Source organism: Pleurodeles waltl, chromosome 10 (assembly GCF_031143425.1).
Source record: "Pleurodeles waltl isolate 20211129_DDA chromosome 10, aPleWal1.hap1.20221129, whole genome shotgun sequence".
NCBI lineage: Eukaryota > Metazoa > Chordata > Amphibia > Caudata > Salamandridae > Pleurodeles > Pleurodeles waltl.
In genome coordinates this window covers 976,309,803-976,335,299 of record NC_090449.1, presented here as the reverse complement: position 1 = coordinate 976,335,299, position 25,497 = coordinate 976,309,803, and the positions used below count along the sequence as shown (strand labels likewise).

The window sequence follows — 25,497 nt, the reverse complement described above, 5'->3', positions numbered from 1 at the left end:
TCCGCACACCTGAGACACCTGCATTGGCTCCCAGTCAGCAAAAGGATCACCTTTCGACTTCTCACCCACGCACACAAAGCCCTCCACAACAAGGGACCGGAATACCTCAACCGACGCCTCAGCTTCTACGTCCCCACCCGCCTCCTCCGTTCCTCTGGTCTCGCACTCGCTGCCGTCCCTCGCATCCGCCGCTCCACGGCGGGTGGGAGATCTTTCTCCTTCCTGGCGGCCAAGACCTGGAACTCCCTCCCCACCAACCTCAGGACCACCCAGGACCACTCCGCTTTCCGGATACTCCTAAAAACCTGGCTATTCGAGCAGCAGTAACCCCCCCTTTCCCCTAGCGCCTTGAGACCCGCACGGGTGAGTAGCGCGCTTTATAAATGTTAATGATTTGATTTGATTTATGTGGGTGATGGTAGGGGGTCTCTGATGAAGAAGTTGCAATAAATATCGCCAATGAAATTTAAAGCAGTCTAGTTATTGATAGGTATGTACTTGTGGGGAAAGGGGAACGCTCTCGAACACAGCTTAGGGATGAAAGCTTTTGTGGTGACGTTTCTGTTTAGGAACGTGATTGGTCGAATATTGGGCGAGGTAACTTGAGGCAACAATAGTGTGAGCTGTGACGTGGTAAGTTCATTGCCTTGCATTGCGATCTCACTGAAAATGTTGCTGTGTTATTTGTGGGTATGCATTATACTCACCATAAATACATGAAGGCTGAATAAAGGATGCTTTATCATTAGGTGAAATTTCATACAATCCTTCCAAATGTTTCGAGGCCCTTGAAATATACCACGCATATGGTAAACAGCAGCTATTATGTTTAACAAAGAGGACTCTGACGAAAAGTCGATTATGTTACCAAATCGATGTCTGTTTCAAGCAATTAGAAAGAAGGCAGATGACACGTTTGTTTCATAAAAGCACATGGTTCAATTTATAGTAATTGGATCCAGCTGCTTCCCATAACTCTCCCATCTGCTATGTATTTCCCACAGGCGCATTTTGTGTTTGCACTGTCCTAGCCAATAGAACGCCAAACAAACGCGCGGTACCACACCTGCAAATGACACGTCATGAGCAGGATTCATGACTAACACAGATACAATACAGTGATGGAAAAAAGAACTGCAAGGTTGAAAGCCTTAGTGAAAAGGCCAACGCAAATTGAATGAAAAGTAATAAGGCACGTTTTACAATTAGAGTGTGCCGTGGAAGAAAAGTGTGAAGGGGCGACTGAAAGAGCAAGGGTCAAAATCAAAAGGCTACTTTCGAAATGACATTTCCAGACCATCTTTGGTGAAGAAGACGACTTTGAAATATATCAGATGCCCTTCGAAAGGAAACCCACGGAGACAAAAGATGGGAACGGCCAAGAAAAACATTGGCGCAGGACACGTGGCTACACGAAAGTAGTTCATGTGAGCACGAAAGAAAGCAGAAAGTAAGTCTGAAGCACACGGGAAAAGCACCAAATGATAGTTTATTTTGAAAGGCTGCTGCTAACAGAACTCTTTTTTTGCTATAGCGAAGTGCAGATCAGGTAGAAGCTCGTTGTATTGAGTAAACGTACCTCTAATGTTGTTTTCTATTTGCAGAGGTGTGCTTCCTCTTAAACCCTGTGGACATGTTAGTTTCTCCTCTCCTCATCGTACAGTCAAATTGAGGGAAAGTTAACTGAATATTTCAAGAGTGCACTTTAATTTTGCTCTTTCTGTTTTTCCTGAAAGCTTTTATGGAATGCTAGGTAAATGCTTCAACATATGGAAAACCTCAAAAAGGTAACTTCTTTATTAGAAGTTAAAAGGGTTTCAGAAATGTCAACTATTACACTAACTTATTTTATATAGTGATTGCCCTGAGCTTTCACTGCATTTTGCTTTTGAGCAATAGTTTGAGGGATCCCGGATCCTAATAAGTCTCAAACTGCAGATTTACCTGCTCTGAATTTGAGAGGCCATCCATTGCTCTCTCTGCATTGCCTCTACCTTCAGGGCCAGCTCTAGAGTGGTGCGACTGGCGCAGCTGCACCTGGCGCCGGTGGGCGGGAGTGCCTTATTTAGAAACTACATGAAGTTAAAAATCACCTGATGAGGAGTTCCTTGTGCTTAATGTTCTTGTTGGAGACACATGGAGTTTTGTCTAATAGCAGTTTCCACTCATTATAAAGTAGCGAGAGGGTTAATATGCCTGCTGCAAAGAACATGTACTATGCAAATCACCAAACTATTTTATGTGACTCCATCAGTAGGTTACTACTTTTGTCACAGGGATCCTTTTGAGATCCTTTTGTTATTGGCCGTTCTTAAGTCACAAACCTAATATTGCACCGTGAGTAATGAACTGTCATCAAAGAGCTGTATGCAAACTGCATGGTATTGGTTAAAATGTGATGCTTTTTTCACAGTCGTTCATTATCATAATGTTACTAAAAATGATTCAGTTTGGTAGATACATTCTTATTAATAAAAGCCAACCATTGTGGTATGTTTAAAATCTTGAATTTCTGCTTCTCCAGACCAAACATCCTTAAAATATGCTACTACTGGTGACTTGTGACTCCTACAAATTGTAATTCTCATTGTCTTATGTAACATTTCCTATCGACTGATTTACAGACATTTAATTAATAGACTCTGTATAATGTGTGTGTATTGTAAACTGCTCTGACACTCTTCGGTGGTACAAGTAGTGCTATAAAAAATGAAATGCATGTGGGAGAGAAGATACGAAGAGATGAGGGGCACTGGTGGAGCATGGAAGTGAGGACATTCGCAGAGAAGGAGGTTTTATTGGTGCAGGCGCCAACAAAGATTGATGCCATGGGTGCGACGAGCGCAAAAGCTAGCCCTGTCTAATTACACGCATTTGCACAGGCTCTGACTGGTGTCAGCATTCTAGCTTTTAGGGTGCAGTTCCTGCATCCAGAGGTGAAACTTTCTGGCCTTCTCAACTGACTTTAGGTGCAGTAGCTTGGAGCAAATGGGTACCCATTTGTGTTTATTGTTTGGCTGCAGCCTACAGAAAATGAGAAGAACATGCTTTCATCCTATTTTCTTTCTCTATTAGTTTCTTTGCAGGATTTGCTCCTGCCAACAACACATTGATTTGTAAAAATGAAGCCCAGGTATGTTGTATGTGGCCATCTGCATGCAGGCAATGACTACCAAAGAACATTCTCGGAGGAAAGCAAGGGGTACCCTTCCCAGAAACATCTCTGGGGAAGGAGGTCTGCCAAGTTTTAGTGGTTGCATTTGAACTGTGCTGACTCTGGCAGTTGGCTGCTGGAGAGATAGCATGCACACTGAAGGTGATATGAGTAGTGCTTGCAAATAAGCTACCCACTAGCCATCCCTCAGGGTAGCACAAAGAAACAGTGCTTTCTGCCCACTGAAAAAGACCTTGCTTCTCATGGACAAAGTCCATCTTGAACTGCCAGGTGAGGCAGCCTTTAGAAGGGAATGTAAGCAACGCTTGACTGGTTTCAGCCTATTACAGCCTTGTCTGTGAAATATTTCATGGAGCATGCAACAAAGAGATCATGGGACCTATGGCTGGGCATGTCCTTGGCCACTTAAGGCACTATATCAAGAACACAAATGTTGGTGGGATGGAAATCTTGCAAATAGTCCTACCACTGCCAATTGCTCTCTGGTCCATTGATTTTCACCCATTGCACCACTCTAGACAGAGGCCCATCTTATGCGAATCAGTACTGACTCTGCTCCTTGTGGAAACAGTCCATCATGAGCTGCCAGATGAGGCATCCCTAGGATGGAACACAAACATTCCCAGATCATTTGTCAGTGTACTATTGTTTACATCTTGTGACACAGCAAGCAATGGACCCACATATGGCATACCTGTGGCCACTTAGGGCATTACATCAAGCACACAAATCAATATATAATGTACAACATAGCACACATAACAACATTGTTAAGAAAATATGCATGTACATGGACTCCATTTGAAAAAACAAAGTGCAATACAAATTGAGTATCTTTAAAATACCTGAATATTAGACATGACAGTCCTCTGAAGCCAATCCTGGGACCACCTTTATTAAGTAAATATATATAAAGCTGAAAGTTTTAGAGTTGTTAAATATCTCTTTATTGCAATATTATCCCTCACCTTTATGGTCATACTTACAGTCAGATTTGGTTGTATGACAAGAGTTCATGTTATCACACAGCATACACCACACATCAAACAACAAGCACTCACACACACTAAACACACAACATATACAAACACATCCTCGTACATACAGAAAGTTCTTATGGATAGCCCTTGTCAGCCTTTGGCTACTCTGGAGAAACTGGCTTTAACCATCAATACCCTTATATGCTCACTCCCCCGGCACCTCCTGCTGCTGCAAACTATCTGTGACTGGGGGTGAGTGTTTGCATTGTTCAGCACTCCGTCCATCATCCTTTTGTGTTGCTAAATTTGCTCCAAGTGGGAAGGGTATGCCCAGACGTGGGTCCCTTGCTCACTGTGCCACTGGATTCAAGCTAGCCTGGCTGATGAAGGGTAAAACCCTGAATCCGGTCCCAGGATGCTTGTTTCCGGTCCTGTGTGGACCTGGCTTGGCAGTTCGGGCTGGACTGTTCCCATGAGGCACAGGGTCAAGACTGATTTGCATATGGCTTGGTCCAAACTGGGGTGGCATGGTGAGCAAAAGAACGATGGATTAAACCCAGATCTGTGACTGGGGGTGAGTGTTTGCATTGTTCAGCACTCCGTCCATCATCCTTTTGTGTTGCAAACTATCTGGCACCTGCTTGTGCATGTTTGGCTTTGCCAGTGTTTATTGAAATCCATTATTAGTAAACAACCATTGGCAATTCTAAAATACAAGCTAGATAACGATTTTTCTCCCTCCACCACTGTCCTGTCCTATTTGCTTTTACTGGCTCCTTCAACCCCTGTCCTTATTCTCCCAACTTCACTAGTATCCTTATTCTATCACCTCTTTCATTCCCTGCCCTGTCAGCCACATCTCACTTGATTATCAGCTCTCCGTCTTCCAATTGCCATCAATCATCTTTCTTGATTTTTGGTCACCATCTTTCCAGGTGGGGAGCATGGTCCTGCTTTAAACGAAGCTGGGATACTGAATACTAAATGAGCAGGAGTTCATCATTTTAATTTACCATCCAGTGCTAAAGTGCATGTGCCCACTCCCCTAAGCAAGGTTTGATTGGCATACACCTGATTGACATATTTAATTTACATGTAAGTCTCTTGTAGAGTGGAATGCCATATACCAAGGGCCTGTAAGTTAAATGTTACCAGTGCACCTGCAACATTTATTGCACCACCCACTTAAGTAGCACTTTAAAACATGTCCCAGGCCTGCCATTGCAGCCTGAATGCACTGTCCCACTGTCATGTCGCCTTGGCATTTTAAAGCCCATTGCCAAGCCTTATACTCCCCTTTTAATACATATGTTACCCCTAAGGCAGGCCCCAGGTAGGCAAAAGGAAAAGGTGCTGTGTAATTAGAAGGTAGGGAACGTTTTTTCAAATGTTATATGTCCTAGTAGTGAAAAACTCCCAAATGTGTTGCTCATTACTGTGGGGCCTACCCCTCTCATAGGATAGCATTGGGGATTTCTTATTACATTTAATATGTTGTAATTCCTAAACTAGATGAGGTCGAAATGTCATGTTTGTCATCTATGAACTTGTAATGATAAACATAAACTCTCTTTAATGTTATGGTTCAAATTTCTTAATTTAATTTTCAATGTGAGAAATTAAGGGTGCCGCAGCACCCGCCAGTCTTAAAGAAGAACAATTGACCAAAGCAACCCCTAACACCTTTCCCCCCAAGGTGCACAATTATGTGATCAGGCCATGAGGAGAGAGCACAGACCTTATGAAATGGCCCTCATCCCTGGGTCAAGTCCCTAGGTGTCGTCCCTGTCTAGGAGGTGTAGGAGTCGTACATATTTGGGGCAAGTCAGCTCTCTGAAGTCCCTGAAAAGTAGGGACATAAAGGGATGTCATAGCTCTCTGTATGACTACCCTTGTGCCTTGAGGGTAAGTGTAAACCTTTCCATCCCCAGAATGTGCCATAATCTGTGTAACCATCCCAGCTGCGTAGGGACATGAGTGGTTCCCCAATGAGTCAATATGTTTTGTAGAGCCATCCACAAGGCTAGACCGATCTGACGGCTCCGGAGGCGCTTAAGAGGAAACGTCAACGAGTTTGGTGGGCCCAGTATGATTTAAGCCACGTGCCGCAGGAGTTGGGTGTTAAAATGACAGTCCATGTCATTTAAAATTCCTTCCCAGTAAAAGGCGAGCTTCAGGCAATCCCACAGGAAATGTACCAGCATTCCAGAAGTGCTGCAACATTTCCAAAACAGAGGGGGCATGAATGGTCACTCTTATGAAGCCGAACCGGGGCGGGAAAACAATAGGTAGCAATCTTCAGTGCAGTCCCCACTCTAGTAGTATGCAGGCTTTGTGGCATGCTCTGTAATAAATCGCCTCCCACTCCTGGAGTGACAATGATCTACCCAACTCAGCCTCCCAATGTGCCTGACTCTGTACTCTGGATAACAGAACCGCTTGCTGAAGCAGGTCATAGAGGTCAGAAATGATATGTTTATCCGTTGTCTTTATGAGCAATCATTTCTCGTAATTTGTAAGGGGTCTGCATGCCTTCTCTCGAATCAAAGGGTGCATCACCTAGTGACGAATCTGGGTGTAATGCATCCTCACTGTCTCTCGAAGGGCAGTAATCCCTCTTCATCAAACAGGTGTCCGATGGAGCAGCATGCTGGGGACGTCCAAGGGTGAAAGGCTTTCTGGTCCAAACCCCGTGTGAATTCTGAGTTCCCCACAATGGGCATCAAAGGGGAGGGGAAGGAGGTCAAGCCCCTAATTCGTGCTACTTGGTCCCATACCTACAAAGTTGTTCTGGTGACAGGGGAAGAGTACAGCCCCCATGGTCGGTGGCAGGGCAGCAGGAAGGGGATCTTCCAGAGGGAGATACCAGCGATTGCGTGGTCCATTAATAGCCAGTGCTTATCTGATTCTGTTTGGGGCTATTCCACCAAAGTTGGATTGCTCTGTAGTACTGCTGGATATCTGGAATACCCAATCCCCCCTGGACGAAGGTTGGTAAGTCAAGATCCTGGCCACCCTAGTCTTCCTTCTCACCCACATGAAGCAGTTAATTTCACCTTGCAGCGCCTGGATAATACCAGGTGGGGGCTCCACTGGCAGCGCCTGAAACAAGAAAAGGACCCTGGGAAAAACTGACATTTTTGTGGGGGCTATTCTGCCCCATCATAAAATAGGGTAGAGTCTCCATTGGGTCAAATCTTTTTTATCATTCTGAAGAAGGATCTTATAGTTTCTCTTTGATGTTTCTGAGACTGTCATAGCTATCTGGATGCCAAAGTATGGGATAGATTGTGTCTCCCACTGGAACGGATACTGCTGAGCCATCGAGGCCACCGTCTTCGGCGGAAGTGTAAGGCTGAGAGCCTGAGACGTCTAAAGGTTTATCTGGAAGCTCAACACCTTCCTGAAGGCCTCCTCCTCTCTCAAGAAGGCAGGGAGGGCCCTCAGAGGGTCATCCAGCGCAACCACCACATTGTCCACATAAAGTGCAATAATATACTCTTCTCTGCCAAAGCCAGCACCCATAATCTCTGGGCTGTCCCTTACCCACTGTGCAAAGGGCTCCTTATAGAGAGAAAATTGCAAGGGTGATAGTGGGCACCCCTGATGGGTTCTGCGACCAATAGGAAATGAGGTGGAGTTCACTCCATTGACTCCAACTGAGGCCTTCGGGTGGCTGTCCAGGCTCAGAACCAAGGTCTGAAACCAAAATGCTCCAACGTAGAATGGAGGTGCGATCAGTGGACTCGGTCAAACGCCTTCTCAGCGTCAATGTTCAGCAGTTTTAGGTCCTGTCCTGATTGCTGCCCCTTGTCTAGAATATGCATAATCCGCTTGGTATTGTCTGCACACTGGCAGTGTGGAATGAAGCTAGCCTGGTCTGGATCCACCAATGCAGGCATCAGTGGGTTCAGACGGGAAGGGAGGATACCCATGAGCAATTTGATATGCACGTTGAGTAGGGGAATTTGTCTGTAAGGCCCGCAGTGTGTGGGGCCTTTACGGGCTTAGGCATTACCACAATGGACACCTCCAAGATGCAGGGCAGTATTGGGCCCGGTCCCGTGATAGTGCTAAAGAGGTGGGTCAGAATCGGTCAAGGCTATTACAAAATGTTTTATAGAACAGGCCTGGGAAGCAGTCTGTTCCTGGAGATTTCGAGGCTTCCAGTCTGGCTATTGCAGAGATTACCTCATCTATCCTGATTAGGGCATCAAGCTGGGCCAGCTCTACAGCCAACAGTTTAGTTGTGTGGGGCTGATTGAGGCACTGTCGAGACGCGTCCGAGCTGGATTGCTGGGGAGAGTAGAGATAAAACCCGCGGAAGACAGAAGCAATTTGGGCATCACTCACCACCTCTGTCCCATCTTGAACCTTGAGTGCTTCCACCGCTGTTGTCTGCCTCTGAACGCGGAGCCTATAAGCCAAGGGGCGTCCACATTTGTTGCCACCTACATAAAAGGAGTGGCGCAGTCAAAGTGCTGCATATTCCGCCCTGTCAATTTCAAGGCCCTCATGCTATGCCCTGGCTGCCCCAAGCTGTCTCTAAACTCTTAGGGGCCAGGTTCTCTTATGTATCATCTCGAATTCCAACACCTGTTACTGCAGTTGGACCCTTATTCCTGCCAAATTTTGTTATCCACCGCAGATTGGCAAAAAAATCACCTCTAATTACAACTTTCAGCATTTTCCACAGTAGGGAAATAGATGTGCCTGCCATGTCATTAATCTCAAGAAAGGTAGCAATGGCTTTCGTTATCTGTGCGACCACTTCTGACCTCTGTTGAAGAGTAGTTCTTAACCTCCAAGGGCTATGGCCCTTGGGCTGGGGAGGGACATTTAATACTAGTGAGACTGCTGCATGGTCTGATAGTGCACAAGGCTCTATGTCTATCTACCCTAGAGTCTGTTCGATCACCTTAGAACCTAAGAAAAGATCAAGGTGAGCATAAGTCTTGTGTGCATTAGAGTAAAAGGTATAATCTCTAGTTGTAGGGTACCTTTCCCTCCATAAGTCCCTTAGACCCAACTCCTCCAACCACCCAGTTTCCACTGGAGACAGAACACCCGTCCCACCAAATCTGGAAAACCGACCTGTCTAAGTCATTGTTAAAGTCACCCCCTACGAGCACCTGTCTGTCTTGCGTGGTCATGACCTCGGCCAGTGCTTGATGTAGGAATGCTTCCTGGCCCTCATTGGACATGTATACTGACCCCACCACGAACTGAAAGTTTCCTAAGTGGATCCTGAATGCTAGCAGGCAACCCTTTATTTCAGCTATCTTGTCCTCCACTCTCCCGCAGAAGGAACATGAAGCTAGGAGTGGCATCTCTGCCACCTTGGCATCCAATGAGGAAAAATACTGTACTGGAAAGGATCTTGAGCGGATCCTATGAGATCCGTGAGAAGTAAGTGAGTCTCTTGTAGGAGGCACAGATCAGCCTGCGTGTTTTCTAGAAAGGCGATGACAGCCTCTACTCTTGTTTGGGTTGTTCAACCCCTTAACTTTAAGGGTGACTATCTTAAGGATTGTTTTAGGGAGGGCAAGTAAGGTATCTATGGGCAGTTAATGCCTCTATGTGGCTGGGCTCCCCTCTCCCAGCTAAATGAGTGATAAGGGGGGAATTATTCCTATCACCTAAGTGTGCATACATATATGAAAACACTGTGCACCTTACCCCAACAGTGAACAAAGTAAAACCTAACAGCCTTACCAGCTCTCACTTCTGGTCAAACTTATTTCTGTCCCCACATAATTACTCCAGCACAGCCCTTCTTTCACATGCTACAGTCTATAGGACCGGCTTGGAGCTCCCCGGCGGGACAGTCTGCCAACACGTGTGCCTCCAGCACCATTTGTTGTGCCTCAGCAAATGTGGGCACTCCTCCAGGGGCTCCCCCAGCTGCAACAGGCTGTAGGCCTCCTTCAAGGAGCACAGTTGGTGTTTTTTGCTCTACCATCGCAGGATTAGACAGAAGGTGTGGCCCTAAGAATAGAAGATCCCGTTGTCTCTGAAGCGAGAAGTAACTGGGTGGAAGTCTCTCCTCTTTTGCAGGGTGATTGCCGCCTAGTCCTGGTACAGGAGCAATGAGTGGCCACAGAACTTCAGTGGGTGTTGCTCTCTTGCCAGCTCAAGTATGCTTTCTTTGAGGGGAAAATCATTAATGCAGACCAAAATATTCGCAGGGGACACATGGGAGGGCCTCGGCGGGCCCATCCTGTGCGTTCTGTCTATCTGTATGTCTTTGTCAGAGTCATCCCCCAGTATCTGGCAGAAGAGTGACCTGATGTGTAAGATGATATCTTTTTCCTCAGCCCCCGTTGGTGCCCCACGGATGTGGATATTATTTTGCCTAGAGTGGTCCTCCAGGTCCTCTGTGTGGGCTTGTAGCTCTATCTGTTGCTCCTGCAGCCAAATTATTTCCTGCTGGAGTAGCACTATCTCACCATCTCGGCTGGTCTCATGCTCTTCCAGGATGGCCACCCTCTCCCCAACCTCCTCCAGCTCCAGGTGCACCTCTTCCAAGTCATGCAACAGATTCCTCTTTACTGCTTTCAGGTCCTCCCTCATTGATGTAAATAAGCCCTCCAGGATGGTCTGTGTGATAGAGCTCATCTGTCACTGTGCACCCAGGCTCTGCAGGAGTAGAGAGATCTGCCTCTGTTTTACCCACTGTGGGCCTGGTCAACATTTCTTTCAAAGATCTGTCCTTCTTGGATGGCGCTATGGCCATCTCCATCCTCTCCCAACAACAAGCTCTGTCGGACTCCACTCCACATCTCCTCTTCTCGGAGATAGCTCAGTTACTATGAGAGTGCCAGTCCACCGCCCGGGCAGTGTCTACCAGCTGAAACCCCAACCTCAATGGGTCACCTCACGTGGACCACTGCTAAGCCTCTCCGCTTAGGGATCCGCTGCCAGGTTGGTCGTAATCCCGATCGAGGCCAGGGCACGACCAGCCCCCCTGTCGGCAGCCACACTCGTTTTAGGCATGCACTATAGTCTGTGTGTTATAGATCTTCTCACAATCTGGGAGCGACTGGGAACCACCAGGGGCTTCCTTGACCCCCCCGTTTCTGACCAGGGCCAAGGGCGTCTGCCGATCAGCAACTATGGGGGTCTGCCATCCTGCTGCCCCAATCCAGCTCCCTGCTCTAGGTCAGCCTGGGGCTCCACCGCTGCTCGCAAGCCAAAGGCCCTCGGCTGGCCCTTCCTAGGCTAAGCCTTGCAAAAATTACTGCCCTGACCATCTCAGGGCTAAGGCTGGCCTCTGCCTCAGTCCATCCGGGCTCCTCTGGGGCAAGCTGGTCAAGAGGGCCTGACTCACCGCGCAACCCCCACTGAGTGTGGGTCAGGCCCCCAAACCGTGCTCTTACGGCCTGGGCGCTGCCATCATGTGGTATTGCAAGGCCTCTCGCTCACGGTCGCTGCCAGCCTCGTGTCGCCTTTCCCCTCACCAGGCAGGTAAGGCATGCAACATTGCTTACACAAAAAAACACAAATAGTGATACAAGAGGTACAAAAGATGACAAAAGACAGCAATAGTAATGATTCCCAAGATAGCAACAGCATGCATACCAGACACAATATCTAGACCTAAACACTGATGGGTGGGAGACAGTTCCAGGAGGATTGGGAAAACCATTTCATCATTGATTATCAGAGGACAGAATGTGGAAACTGGCTAAGGAATCCAATTTATTATCCCCCCAGGCCTGACCTCATCCTGTGATACTCAATGATGTACAGGCCTGAAAAACATATGCAGAAGGTTGGATGACCTTTAGTACATTAACCCTGACAGGCAGCTTGTAATGCAAGGCTTGCCTAAAAGAGACAGCTCATGCGACATGCATTGCTTCATTCACCCAGCAACAGACAGACATCTCGATGTCTGCGTAGGTCTGAGGGGAGGTTATGAGGAAGCTGGATTGGTGACACCTTGGAAAGTCCCAAACGTCTGAGAAATGTGAAGGTCATGCTTGTGGTCATCTTGTATCACACTGCCACCATGAAATGTTATTCTACTGTAATTGGATAGATGCCTAATATATGTGTAATACCATGCATCTCCTGATCAACATCACACCATGTACTTGATGAAGAAATTATCTTTCAGTTGTTCTGATTGGATGATGTATTTTCACCCTTTTGTTGTGTTCATGCATAAAAGATTGTATTGGAGGTCCGCAATTCAGACTGCTTGGCCTTTCAAGCCACAGTCTCCGTGCACGTATTATTAAATATTTCTGCTTGTACCTTAAGGCTGGCTGGTCTCTGGTTTGTTCCTGAGGGCGGATAGAAAAGGAGGCTTCAACAGGTTCAATTTGAAGCCACCATTCAGGGGACCCCCTGCCTTCAACATTCATCACTCGCGATGTGGGCTGCTTCTCCATTGCTGTGCCCACCCCCCACTCAGGCCGAGTGGCAAGGTCCCACAGGGCCAACAGGGATCGACTCCTCTCGGCCGGGCAGCCCCGGTCATCTCCTCTGCCTGAGGCTGGTCACTTCTTGCCTGGCCCTGCTAACAACCTCTACTCTGGGGGGAGGCCCATGCATCCTCCCTCTTGCCTGCTGTCTTCTCTCTGCTGCAGCCGGCCTCTAGCACCCAATGGGTACCATCATCTTGCTGGGCCCTAGGTCCTCGGGGTGCCAGGCTCCAGCCACCTACCTCCATCCAACTGTCATCGCCGGCCAGCCCCGTGTGGCTGATGTGTACTCCAGATCAGGAGATATAGGGGACCGTACATAATCTCGCCCCTGGGGGCCAGCGACTGGGGTAACCCATGGCTGGAATGCGGAGAGGTGCGGGAGTCTTTCCTATCTGTCTGCCATCTTGGATCCGCCCCCTCACCTCTCTTTAATGTTAAAGTAGAATTTATCATTGCAAGTTTGAAAATGCAATTTTTAAAAAATTGGCATTTCCCTGCCCTTAGCCCTCAATGCCTGCAGCGTAGCGTAGGTCATATGACTGGGTGTAGCTGACAGTTGAGGCGTTGTGAATTCATCCCAAACAGTCACACAATAGTGGGGTCAGCAGAGCTTGATTGGCCTTTCCACTGGCAGGATGGGGCACCTGAATAGGCTATACCCTGCAACCACACAATAGGCTTACCAACCCTCGAATGTCAGTGGAGACAGTTAGTAGCCAGGGCAGGGAGGCAGGAAACTCCTTAAACCTCAAAGAACCTTTCAGGAAACTTCTCCCACCTTCTAGGAGCAGGGCACCAGAGTATAAATATGGGGCTCCCAGACATACTTTTTCAGTTCACTGCTGGACCTGTGGAAGGAATTTCGTAGGACTGCTTCTGCTGTAACCTGCTGTGCACTCCACCAGACTGCTGCTCTACCTGGAAGGACTGTTTTACTGCCTGGAACCTACCTTGAATCCTAAGAGGCTAGTTCTGCTTTTGAGCCCTGTAATCTTCATCTGCATCCAGGACTTCAAGAAGTGACTTGAAAGGCTAGTTTGCTGGCTTCATGTTCAGAACCACAGGGACATAACACAACAGGCTCCCACCATCTTGAACAAAACCTGGACTCAGCTTGAGTGAGTCCTGAACCCACAAGAGGTCTCCATACACTCCTGGTCCCTTGGTTGTGGACTAGATATTTGTGGTTGGCACTTTTATGTTTTAGGTGCTATTTTTAACCTTACAATTTACAAGTTCATACCTCTGGTTCTACTAACTGAATTTAGTGTCAAATAATTTATTAAAATGTAATGTATTTTTCTTAATTGGTTTGGGATTTTTATTGTGTTTTCACTGTATTTCTGTTTGTGTGCTGCATACATACTTCACACATCCCCTCTAAGTTTAGCCTGCCTGCTTTTTGTGCCAAGCTTCCCAAGGTTAACCACAGGTAAAATTAGTGACTTTTTGTGGTTTACCATGCAAGTGATTGTTTATGTTGCTTGACCAGGGCTCACACCCCTGTTAACCAACAACCCAATTTCTCACAATAACTGACTAGTGTCTTCCGCTTTCCAAAGGGCATCTTTTAATTTAATAGCAATATACTCAGTTACCATACCAAAAATCTCTGTGTTTAGTTTATCCTATACATATATTTTAAGACTGACACTACAAGTTATAAAAGTCCTCTACAAAGTGCAGGAAACATGAATATTGTTCACAATATTCACTACAAAATACTCTTATACAGACCATCAAGTCTAACATTACAATAGATTTCTAGTCACTACTGTAACTATATTGGCCTTTTACTTGTTTCCTTGAAATCACTTTCAAACATCCAGAGTCGGTCCCACTGATCTCCCATCAATATCACAGCATCCTCTTTTTTCCCGTAGATGTTGTGTTGGTTTCACTGAGGTTCCCAGCTGGGCTTCTCAATTTATGTTTTGATCAATTGGAAGCTTCTGCTGCCTGACAGGCAATAATTTCCGTGGCCCCTTAGCATTGTGTGCCACTGAAGGCCCTCAATAAGCTGGGCAGAGGGAGCCATGTTGTAGTAGAGCATCATAGAAATAGTATTTGGTCCAGATATGCCCGTCTTAATACTGTGCACATAAGGCTTATTAACACCAACTTAATTTTACAGACTATTATCCATTCAATTTCAGTTCTGAAGATCAACATGAAACGCAGCTCTGTAGTTCACTCTCCAGGTAAGCAACTACATCACTAAATATAAATATGAATGTAAAGAAGTGCTGTATTGTGTACATTTCCTGCTGCAACTATGCCATCAATATGTAAAGTGTAAGCAAATGCTGATCAATCAGTGATATTTCAATGCAACTCAAAGTGGCTCCTTTACAAGCCCTATGCACCGCTGGTGAGTCACTTTTTGTGAGACACCAGTATTTCAGAGTGCAGTCAACGTTACTAGAAGAAGGGTGGTGGTTGATGCTACTCGTTGCACATCTGAAACAAAGCGCTCGGAAGTATTGTATCATCTGTAAATTAATGCAAATGGTGCCAACCTGTTGCGAAAACCCAACCACCAAGGGTTTTAAAAGTACACAAGAACACAAGTGGACCACACGGAACCACCTATGTCACGTGCTGTAAATACAAAATGCAGGGGAAAAGAGCAAACCAGGGATATTATTTGTAAATAGCTCCCATCTGTTTTTTTTCAGCCTTGAAAAAGTCCGATAGGACGAAACACGTGTTGGCTGTTTACAGTTTTTTCATTTATGGACGTTTATACCTGTTGAATACCATTTCGTTTCTCCGGTTACAAAGGATTAAAATATCTCCTGCAACTTGACTTACATGGACTTATTATTGGCTTTGGAGTGCCCTCGTTTGCCCTTTTCCCCTGCATTTCATAGTGCAGGTCCATATCTACAAGGACATGTAAAGCCCCTTTGCATTGTTTTTCATGGCCTTGTAGATATGGTGTAAGGCAATGCAGCGCAAGACACTGCGTTGTCTTACACTGCATCAAGCGGGCATTCCATTGGCTTTGCGGTGGGTTTTTCCATGCAATACCGAGCATTCCCAGATTTACAAGAATCTGTAAACATGGGAATGTGTCAAAACTGTATGACTCCCTAGGGCAGGCGCAACGAGGAGAAATATATTTATTTCTCATTGTAGGTTCTGCTTTCTATATGTGCTGCATTTTGCAGCACACATAGAAGAGGCAAATGTCTCTCAGGATTATTTTTGTGCCGAAAAGTTTCCCTTTCTGCACACAAACAATCTTGTCTGCAATGCCGACATCCTTGCACCATTCGAAATTGGAGTGGGTCCCAGTTTGACCTATTCATTTAATAGTCATAAGGTAGGTTGTAAATTGCAACTCACACCAGTTGATGACAAATAAGGGGTGATGGTTTGCAAGGAATTAGGGGTTACTTTGAAAAAAAAAAGTTTTCTTTTTTAAAGTTTCAGTGAGAGCTGGAAGTGGCCCCCTGGACCACTGCCTACCCCTCCTGAAACTTTATCCCAGTTTAAAAAACAGAAGGAATCCAAAGGTAATACTTTCCCTTTTGTAGATAAATTACCACCCCAACTTTCTTGCATAAGCCATTTCCAAGTTGCAATTTGGTATTCAGTCTGTAACACTATTCTGACTCTTAAAATGGGTTTGAAACATGGAAAAAAACTTTTTGCATCCACAAACTCAGTTTTGGAGTGTTTACAATTGCAAAAACGTTTCACACATCTGCCTCGTAATTTCAGAAACTAAAGGATGTTTAAAGGAATCTACTACCTAGCCTACCTCTACCATTAAATATGTAAATAATAAAGTGTGCCTAAAGACCACACCGCACAGTTGAATAGTGTTTAGAAGTGATACATGTAAAGATTGTTTCTGCGGTGAAAGAGAGCACATGCAACATTTTACTAACTGATGAACTCGGATCTTTAGTGCAAACGTGGTAAAAATGATTTCTAGATAAGTTGTTAATTTTGCTTTATTAAGTTGTTCTACTATGCTGTCAACTTATTAATGTACACCTGCATAAATATTGACTTCAAAAGATCAACTACCGCTGTTTCTTCAGTGTAAGTTTAGGTAGTTAAATTTGGATTTATATCCTTTACTCCAAAATCTATGTACCCTAAATATACATACCTTCAAGGAATGGAAATTTAAGTATACAATCAATATCGTCAAAAAAAGGTAGATGTAGAATTACAAATATCCAAGCTATACTTAACCTTATACACTTTTCTTGACATTATATTGAAAGTCAACATTCTGGAGTAGATTTTTTTTTATAATGATATTCCTGTCTTCAATATTGTGCTGGCATAACTGAGTCTCTACAACCAGATCTTTTAATGTTTGTAATTTTATTTCCTCTAGCCCACAACGCTGCCCAGAACGGAGTGAAGTACAGTCATTAAGTTGTCTGCTCTTCTACTTTGAGCCTTTCAGTAGAATATTTGTGGCTAGTGCAGGACTGCAATTAAAGTTATCAATCTTTCTGCAGCCTTAGTCGGCTACAACATTCAGACTTTCCACCTTGCAGGATTTTGAACTCTGCAAATGATTGTGGTCCAAAGACAACATATTTGACCAGGATGAACCACATACATTTAAATAACTCTTGCTCTGTTGCGTGTTGGCCACAAAAGGTTTTCCATAGAATTAAGCACAGTAATACCAAGGGGCATATTTATACTTGTTTTGCGCTCAATTTGCGTCATTTTTTGGGACGCAAATTAGGGGCAAAACTAACTCCATATTTATACTTTGGCGCTAGACCTGTCTAGAGCCAAAGTTATGGAAATAAAGTCATTTTTTGGATGTGGAAACCTACTTTGCATCAATAAGAATCAAAGTAGGCATTCCTGTGCAAAAAATTACTCTATGGCCTTAGCGCCATATTTATCCCCCTGTGCTAAAATCACGCACGGGAGGGAGGAGGGGTCAAAAAATGGTGCAAAGCTTGCTTTGAACCATTTTTTAATGCCTGGGTCAGGGCAGGCGTTAGGGGACCTGTGGGCCTATTGCCATGGTGGAACACCATGAAACAAGCCCAAAGGTGCCCTCCCCAGGTCCCAGGGACACCCACACCAGAGGGACAGCGGAGGATGGGGGACCCCATCCCAGGTAAGTATAGGTAAGTACAGGTAAGTATTTATTTATTTTTTAAAGTGCCATTGGGGGCCCTGAAATGGGCCCCCCTACATGGCACTGGGTGCAATGGCCATACCCAGGGGACCCTGGTCCCCTGTGATGGCCATTGTGGTGGTGGGCATGACTCCTGTCTTTTTTAAGACAGGAGTCATGTGGTAGGGATAGTTTTGCGTTAGAAAATGACTCTAGGCGGGTTAGAGTCATTTCTTTTTACTCTAACCTGCCTAATGTCATTTTTTGGTGCAAAACCCCGTTCTTCTATACCACCAGCCCCACCTGACTAACGTCATTTTTTTTTACGTTAGCCTACCCTTTGCACCGGCTTGCACCATTCCATAAATGTGGTGACCGGCTGGTGCACAGAAATGGTGCAAGCAGGTGCTAAACTTTTTGGTGCAAAACTGCGTTAGTGCAGTTTTTCACCAAAAAGCATAAATTAGGGCCCAAATCTCCTTCCCCATATCACTCCATTATAATTTCTAAATCCCTTAACTGACTTTTCATCTTTGGTGCGCCTTACATTTTTCTTATTTTAACTAAGGTGGGAATTATTCTTCGACAGAAGCCTATCATTTGTGCCAAAGCTACCAGGCTAGTCAATGGTTTTCTTACAGAAATCTATTGCTAAATAGGCACTGATTTTTTACCGTTGTGAGAACTCACTCACTGCTCTACCCATTCATTTTCAATCCATTTTCCTATATTGGGTACAGATAAAAGAAGTGCTTTTCAACAAACGATAGAACGTGACAAGTTAATGTTGAGCATGTAGGGGAAGGAAGAGGGTATTCCACACAGTATGGGGTCAGCACAGAGTAATAACACGTTTCTTTATGTTGCTTTTGGATGCTGAATCATGCAGCGGAAGAGTGCACAAACGATGGCCATGAATGCAACATGAGAGATACTTAATCAGACTTTTTGGAGTTGTGCTATGAAGAAGATGGACCATTTGGCGTTAATGGTCTTAAAATATTCTTGCTCACCTTCTGTATCCGGTGTACGTGGTGCGCATTATGGGAACGTTTGCCAAACATCTGGTTCTGTATGTTGTCCATCGGCTACAGCTGACTGAGATATTGTGTGACTCCTTGATAATGAACATTGTTGTAATCTAATTCGCCACCATCGTTGGCAGCACTGCAAGCTTTCTGTGGCAGGTTCGTCTGTATATATGTATGTATATGTTAGTTTTATAGTGTAAACCAAGAGAGAAGGCAGCTAAATTATAGAGGGTTAATGCAAGTCTGAATACAATTTCTTCTGCACATTTTTATGAAAAAAAAACAAGAGTCAGAAACCACTTTCGCCTATGTGGAAAGCGAGAGTTATTGATTGTGAAGCACTTATAGAGGATTGAGTAACGTGATGGAAAGATTGCCATCACATTCCACCACTGACCTCGTTTTTTCCCAGCACCGCCATTTTAATTTTGTCAGAAATGAGTCCCATCCACTACATCTGATCCTCATTTTAACAACAACAAAGCAGGCATAAAGTGCCATCACACTCATCTCAAATTAGCCGGGCAAAGGAATTCTATATTATCCATCTCAACCTGCATTTAAATATGGAAGTTGTGTAATGGATAAAGGCAAGGTGGTGGATAGGATATTAATTCATCACAGCTTGTTAACAAGAGCAACCATTTTGACCTGCCTGTGAAGCGTAAAACCTCATGTAATGAATGTATTTGTGTATGTTTTCTGTAATGTGTCTTTAAAAATCTAAATTGAAAGTGAAACAACATTTTCTAATAAGTATTCCAAGCCATAACAAAGGGGCTCAGACCTGAAACTAGACAAGCTGGAAGCAAAAATCACACATTCAACATTCAAACAAAAACATTTTAGGCAGAACCTAGGGAACACTAGGTCCATAAGGTTAGAACTATAATGTTACTGAAATACCTTTACATATGAAACGAATTCCTGCTACTCGTTCCAATAAACACCCTAATGCCCTCATTACGAGTTTAACAGGTAACCCATGTATTGCACAGATTGGTATTTAACGTACAGTTTTTTGGCTATTACAAATTAAAATACTGCGGGCCAGATTTAGGAAAAGTGGTGCTACATTATATGTAGCTCCACTTTTCTTCTGGCTCCTTGCCCCCCCCCTTCCGCCACCATATGTGCGCCATATTTAAAATATGGTGCCCCATGGCGCAGGGTAGGAGACAATAGCATCACAATTTCTGACGTTATTGATGTACTGTTCAGGGGAAGCGCCAAAGGTTTGCCACTAACCCTCAACAGTATAGAGGGGCCCCCTGAAAACAATGGCATGCCCCCTTTTAATGCCTGCTCTGAGCAGGCATTATAAATGGCAGAAATAAATGACGCAAAGAAATCTTTTAGATTTCTTTGCGCCATTTTTTCGGCCCCCCTAACAGGAGAATGACCCAGTTGCATACATCATGCCGGGCGTAGGCATAATGTGGCACAAGGGTTTAAAAAGTGGTGCAACGCATTAAAAAAAGATGTTAATGTGACCCAATCAGGCGATAGGGGCTCTTAAATATGCACCTGCATGTTGTAAGAATTGCTTGTGATAAAAATCAAACAACGGTTTTTAATATATGTAATAAGAATATTGTGCTATAAATATCAGTACTGCTAATTAGGGCATCGTGAAATTTATAACATGGGTAAAATAAGAAGTCATCACTGGACCACATGAATGAATGAACAAAATAGGATTTTCAAAGTGCCAAAAGGCTGTCTTGGCACTGATGATAGGCCTTCCACATAAAAATAGAAAGCAGACATAGTTTTGGAAAATTCAAGTTTTTTGCTACTTACAGAAGTCCAGCTCCTGTTCTGTAACAGGACTGTAAGACAGAGAGTTCCAAGGTTCACTGTTAAAAGGAAGAAAGAGCGACTCTGTTAGCACGTCAGACCTTAATAAGTAAACTTACAAGGGGATGCGAATAGGTCGATGAACTTTGGACTTGCAATTAAGATGATCCCACCATATTTTCCAGTACATGCAGATCAATAACCAATAATCAATAAACAATATCACCAATAATCAATGACATTAATAATCAATAGGGGTCAGTAATTGTCACACACCATGACCTTTCAGTCATGAATAACCACACCTTTTAGTAAAAGTTAGAATATTTATTTCTCTATATTAACAATGCGAACGTCATGTAAATGAATCTCAAAATCAAATAATACACGTACAGAAACAACACTGGCTGTCCCAAGTGATGGAAGAAACATAATCTAATCAAAGAATGAACCATTACACATTCTAAGGTTACAGTGCAAATTAATAACAAGAACAATTGCGCAAACAAAATCACATACATTTAGATTCAGCAGGGAAATTCATCAAGCGTTAGTCCCTATTAACAAAGTAGGAATCCTTAACTAACACCAAATTAGCATCAGAGGTTGGGCTTAATGCAAAACAATTTAGTAAAACAAATTTGGAAAACATCTAACTAACGCTCTATCAAACAGTGCAGCTGGTACCTAGAAAGAAAACAAATATGCATAACATACGCATGGGTGCAATTATACCTCTCCTCAATTGGATGGCAAGCTAAAATAGTCTTCGTCATCAGGAAATTAGTTCAGTCAGCAAGGTATCAGGATTCAGCATCAATAAAGTTAAGCACATCTCTTGTCAAGACGCACAAGAAAATATTGACCTTTCGGCCAGCAACAAAATGGGCAATGAGGGTGCCTTCTATCAGTGCAGTCTTCTTAAGTTAAATTCCCTAAAACTACTTCCCAAATCCCTCTTGGTCAAGGGAATGCATGTTCCTACTTTGTCCAATAAAACTAAAACTCTAAATCCAAGAATTCTACCACTACTCTGTTCACATATCGCTGATTGGTTTTCTCCTGTAATCTCCTCATCATCCGGCTCATCAGGTAACAATATTGTTGCAGCTTCTAGTCCAGTCAATGTCTCCATTGTTCTCCTCCTGAGAAATTCAGTCTTACATTACACCCATCTTGTTACATTTAGCAAGAACAGCATCTCCTAGCAGTCAGTTCTCATGAGAAAAGATTCTCAGCTACAAGCACATTTACACAATACAATGGAAAATCACAGTTTAACTCTCTAGGACAGCCATTTATTAAATATTAAGAAATACAGCCCTCGCTAAGTGAAGGCCTACAGTTAATAAAGCTAATACATAATGCATAACCCTTAATATGGCATATTACTACATTAGTCAAACATATGCTCAACATTTCAAATTAATAACATTAATAAATACACTTCGTGAGCATTATTTTTCTACATTATTATAGTTTCTACACAAATTTAATACTCAGAATACATGAACAGCTATTAATAATTTTTATTAAAACACCTCCGCTAGCAATCCCTCCTCTGATGACTAAATGTGTCATCACACTAACTACCACCCACAAATTTTTGCATCAGCTAAAATTCTGTCAATTCAATCCCTTCATACTTTTGTTCCCTTTTTGAATTTTCCATGAACATTTTTTCCCTTTTCTTTTCTTCCCTCCTCTGATCATTCTCTGACCTCTTCAACTTAATTCTTTGGCATTAATTACACGTTACCCATATTCCAATTAGGCAAACCACAATAATTAATATCCCCTGCAAGATTTTCAATAGAATTCCATTCCAAATGTTGATGAGAGAATTTCCCACTGAAGCAAAACCTTTGCCAACCTTTTCCCAAACACCTGGTTATTTCAATTCTTTCAAATCAGTACTTTCATTAGTCAGATTAGTAATTAAGGGCCATATGTAGGAAACAAAAAATTTGCGACTCGGATTTTGCGAGTTGGTGCTACTCGCAAAATGCGAGTCGCAAATTAGAATGCAGGCAAAAAAAAGTGCCGAAATTGCGACTCGCACCCGGACTCGCAACGCAGTGTGCGAGTCTGCCGATTGCGAGGTCGCTTTTTGCGAGTGTGCAAAAAACGAACTCGCAATTAGCGAGTGGATGTCGCAAATTGCGATTAGCTTGTTAATTGATTACAGGTGCAGCAGAACACTCCAGAAACCACTCCAGAACACTCTGGAAACACTTCCTGGCACATGATGATGACATCACAGCCAGGAAGTTTACTAATACACCTGGGAGGAGGGAGGACCACACCCTTTTAAAACTGCTGAACTACACACAGGACAAACAGCAGCTGCCATGGAAGGAACACCAAGGAAGAGGAAGCAGAAATTCTCAGAGAGGGATCTGGAGGTGCTGACAGACGAATGCTGTCAGCACTATGATGACTTGTTTGGAAAATCAGCCCTCAATGTTCCTGAAGCCACCAAGAAACAGCTGTGGCAGGACATACAGGACAAGATAAATTCCCTGGGGGTGAGCCACAGGAGCATAGATGACATCAAGAAAAGGTGGTATGACCTCCGCTCCCGGACCAAGGAGAGGGTGGCTGAAAGGCTCTGGGAGATGAGAGGCACAGGAGGGGGACCATCGTCTGTGCCACAACACCACACCCCTGGAAGAAAGGGTGGAGGAAACCTTGGAGCAGGAGGCAGTTTCTGGATTTGGGGACCTGGACACCTCAGAGCCCAGCACATCAACCGGTGAGTACCATGTGACATGCCTGTACCCCTATCAATGCCATACTCCCACCCACCGTGTACACAGGGGCATGCACAACCAAGATAGCTCCATTTCAGGGTAGCAAACGCCAGAATGATGCATTATGGGAAATGTAGTCAAGTAGGCAGTTCATAGGCAAATGTTTATTAGGAAGTGTGCAACAGATAGTAGACACTGACAGTCTGTTCCCCATGTCCCACAGGTCTCCAACAAGACACCACCACTACTCCAATCAGCCAGCCCCATGAGGACACCTCAGGACCCGCCAGCACCCCCACCTGCACGGTCAACAGCATCCCTGCAGTAGCCACACCTGCTGCAACAGTATCCCAAGAGGCTGCCCCAGCAACAGGCAGGGATGAGACAGGTGAAATCACAGGGCAGCCACCGCTGCGCAGGCGTCGCAGGTCCAGGACATCAGAGCTGCAGTCTGCATCCGGGCAACTACCTCCCAGCACCAGTGAGGCACATCTGCTGCATGGTCAGCGCCTACAAAATCGAATTTTAGGGAGGATTAGTGGTGTGCTGCACCGCTTCGTGCGCAATAACCATGCCAGCATGCAGCACCTGAACTCAAGGATGGACATGATCTGCACTAACACTGGGGACCTTGCCCTTGCCATGAGGGAACTGGCGGGAGGACTGCTGGCCCAGGCCGAGGGTGGGCGGTGCAGGGACCGTCAGCTCCTGCACAGACTGGACAGGATGGCCACATCCATCGGCAGGCTCGCCATGAACACCACAGGCCTGTTGAGGAGGACAGTTGGGCTGCAGGTGGAAATGGGCCATTTCGCTGGGGATGTGGCTAGGGGCCTGGGACGTCTGACCCACATCATTGACTTGATGGAGACACGGAATATGTCTAGGGGCACAGGGGAAACACCCCAGGACAGTGATGAGGGCTCGACAGTGAGCAGTGTCTCTGTCACTGACAGCAGGGTGCTCAGGAGTAGCAGGCAGAGCACCACAGAAGCACCAGGGACCAGCCAGGCTGGCAGCAGGGGCAGAAGGTCATAGAGATCACCCTGGACCTTTAGAAGTGGCACATGACGTCAATGTGCCACATGCCTGGTGTGCATTTTCATGCCCATGGACATTCATTACTTGTAAATAGTTTCATTTCTGCACTAATAAAATAGTTATTTTTGTTCCACTTAACAAATGGAGTTTTTGGTCAATAGGTGAGTATGGTTGGAGTTGACACGTACCTTCCAAAGTATTGTGTTGCGATGTGTTCCCATCTCAGTCTGCCTTGATTACCTATACTCCTATCCCCATGATGGCGATGTGGTTGTTCTTGCTCTTCATCATCAGGATCTGGGTCTGCAGGGGAGAGAGGTAGCCCACGTCGGGTGGCTATGTTGTGGAGGATGGCGCATGCGACCACAATTTTGAATGCTGTAGTGGGGGTATACTGGAGGGCACCTCCACTGCGGTGGAGGCATCTGAATCTTGCTTTCAGGAGTCCGAAGGTGCGCTCGATAAGGTTCCTGGTCCTCTTATGTGCATTGTTGTATCGCCTCTCACATTCATTGCTGGGTGTTAAAAACGGAGTCATTATCCATGGCCTTAGAGCATATGCACTGTCACCTGTTGGGCACAAAAAGTACACTGTTAGGAAGTCCTGATTGTTGTGCACAGTGACCTGTGTGTATGTCTGCAAGGTGTCTGTAGCTCTACCTAGGAGGTATCCGTCTCCAAATTCCCCACGTTCCAGGCGTTGATGTATCCCACTATGCCTAAACCTGTATGAGTCATGGGTTCTGCCTGGAAACTTAGCTACAATGTCCGTGATGACATAATGGGCGTCACAAACAACCTCAATATTCATTGAGTGGGTACACTTTCTGTTGCGGAAAAGATGTTCCAGATTTGCAGGGGGGCATATTTGAATGTGTGTCCCATCTACACACTCTATGACATGGGGAAAGTGGGCAAAGCGGTAAAAGTCCAGCTTGGTGCTGTTAATTTCTGCCTCATTCCTGGGTAGGTATATGAAGTGAGACCTGTGTGTGAGTATGGCATCTAGGAATGCCCTGAGGAACCTTGACACTGAACTTTGGGATACCCCACCTGCCACAGCAATGACCCCATGATAGCTCCCTGAGGCCAAGAGGTGCAGTGAGCATAGCACTTGCACATGCGTAGGGATGGCGCAGCCACGCAGAGTCTGGTGTTCTAGCTGTGGTTTC

At 44.9% G+C, this 25,497-nt stretch overlaps 1 long non-coding RNA gene across 1 annotated transcript in view; it reads left to right on the top strand.

The window, feature by feature from the left end:
• Nucleotides 1-1,252: 1,252 nt before the first annotated feature.
• LOC138260846 (uncharacterized) overlaps nucleotides 1,253-25,497 on the top strand; it is a 68,244-nt gene continuing 43,999 nt past the window's right edge. The window contains exons 1-2 of the long non-coding RNA XR_011199025.1: nucleotides 1,253-1,450; nucleotides 14,747-14,791. This is a non-coding gene — a long non-coding RNA (uncharacterized lncRNA). The remainder of the gene's footprint in view (nucleotides 1,451-14,746; nucleotides 14,792-25,497) is intronic.